The 2,051-nt window shown below is 40.8% G+C and overlaps 1 long non-coding RNA gene across 1 annotated transcript in view; it reads right to left on the bottom strand.

Moving 5' to 3' along the window:
• The window catches only part of LOC141985341 (uncharacterized), a 58,133-nt gene extending 58,074 nt beyond the window's left edge, over positions 1-59 (bottom strand). Inside the window, exon 1 of the long non-coding RNA XR_012638911.1 lies at positions 1-59. This exon is cut by the window's left edge and continues 86 nt beyond it. This is a non-coding gene — a long non-coding RNA (uncharacterized LOC141985341).
• Between the last annotated feature and the right edge of the window lie 1,992 nt (positions 60-2,051).

Raw genomic sequence — 2,051 nt, forward strand, 5'->3', positions numbered from 1 at the left:
TGACTTCTTATAATAAAAAGTTGACAGGCTTACATTGCGCACCGGTGGATTAGTTTCCCTTGGTGATGAGGTTTTCTTTTGTGCGCCGTGTGTCTGTTTGATGGAGGTTTAACAGAAAGCATTTTGGCAGAAATTGGATGCAGCAGGGATCATCTGGAGATGGCTGCTGTTCGATATTAACTGCACACAGTAACTTTTTTTTTTCTTCTCTTCCCCCCTCCCCCTTTAGCCTGGTCACAAAAGCAGCCAAAATATTTTTCCCCCTTCTGAAAATAAAAAAGGGGCTTTGGGGCTATAAAAGAAAATGTGAGTGAATGTTCTGTCAACCTCCTTAAGCATAATATTTCATTTGCTTTTGACCATTTTTTAACAAAGGCATGAGTGTAAGGTCTTCCCTATGAGAAATTATCAGACCTAATAATCTCTTCAATGTGTACTTTAAAAAAAAATCAATAGCCTTTGATCATGGGTAAGAGTGTGTCGCGTGGGGGGGGAAGCATGTAAACAAGATATTGTTAGAGAGTAAGACTATTTTCCTCATAAGGCATGGGCCTAAGTGCTTGTTTGAAAACAAAGCAAAAGTCTTATGCTAGTTTTTCAATTTTCTATTGTACGTTGTGTGACTAATTTCTACTCCATATTTTCAGTAACAGCACTTGATACCTCTGATAGAGGCATGAGGAAATCTCATAATTGCATCTTGTCTATGGTGGATTCACTTCATTGGGATACTCCATGCATGCTCTCACACACCTCTGATATCCAAGATACTAGCTAAACCTAATTAATTCTGTAGTAATTGTCTTGCTAAGTTGAGACTACAACTCAATATCCCTAAGTGCACTAGAAGCAAGATGAGCCCAATTTTCAGATGTCCTTAGCACCCAAAAGACCAACTGAAGTCAATGAAGTGGGATTCTGCCTGTTCCTAGAGAAGGGCAACAAAGGTGTGACAAGATTATGACTATCAACAGATGGCTCAGGCAGTGGTGCTATAAGGAGGGCTTTGGGATGTCTGGCCACTGGGAGGCATTCATGGACAGAGGACAGATCTCTCGGGATGGACTTCATCTTAGTAGGGAAGGAAATAGATTTCTAGTATGGAGGCTGGTACAACTGATTAAGAGAGCTTTAAACTAGGAATGGGGAGGTGGAGGGGGCGGCTGGGAGATGTCCAGGTAATCTCCATGCCGGATTTTAGCATTGAGAGGGAAGAAAACTAAATAAGAAAGGATACAGCCATGGGTAGGAGAATGGACATAAGGAGGAAGGGCAGTGTGGATACCAGTCTAATAGGTCATACTAGCTGTAGAATGACCGTGCCTAATTGGGTAAAGAATGTGAGTGAGGCCAAACAGCAAAAATTAAGATGTTTGTACAGCAATGCGAGGAGCCTAGGTAACAAAATGGAGGAACTAGAGCTACTGGTGCAGGAAGTGAAACCAGATATTATAGGGATAACAAAAACATGGTGGAATAGTAGTAATGACTGGACTACAGGTATTGAAGAGTATGTGCTCTTTAGGAAAGACAGAAATAAAGGTAAAGGTGGTGGAGTGGCATTGTATATCAATGATGAGGTAGAATGTAAAGAAATAAGAAGCGATGGAATGGATAAGACAGAGTCTGTCTGGGCAAAAATCACATTGGGGAAGAAAACTACTAGAGCCTCCCCTGAGATAGTGCTTGGGGTATGCTATAGACTGCCGGGATCTACTTTGGATATGGATAGAGCCCTCTTTAATGTTTTTAATGAAGTAAATACTAATGGAAACTGCATGATCATGGGAGACTTTAACTTCCCAGATGTAGACTGGAGGACAAGTGCTAGTAATAATAATAATAGGGCTCAGATTTTCCTAGATGTGATAGCTGATGGATTCCTTCATCAAGTAGTTGCTGAACCAACTAGAGGGGATGCCATTTTAGATTTGGTTTTGGTGAGTAGTGAGGACTCATAGAAGAAATGGTTGTAGGGGACAACCTTGGCTCAAGTGATCAATGAGCGAATTTAGTTCAAACTGAATGGAAGGATAAACAAAAATAAATCT

The sequence above is a fragment of the Natator depressus genome, chromosome 1 (genome assembly GCF_965152275.1).
Source record: "Natator depressus isolate rNatDep1 chromosome 1, rNatDep2.hap1, whole genome shotgun sequence".
Taxonomy (NCBI): domain Eukaryota; kingdom Metazoa; phylum Chordata; order Testudines; family Cheloniidae; genus Natator; species Natator depressus.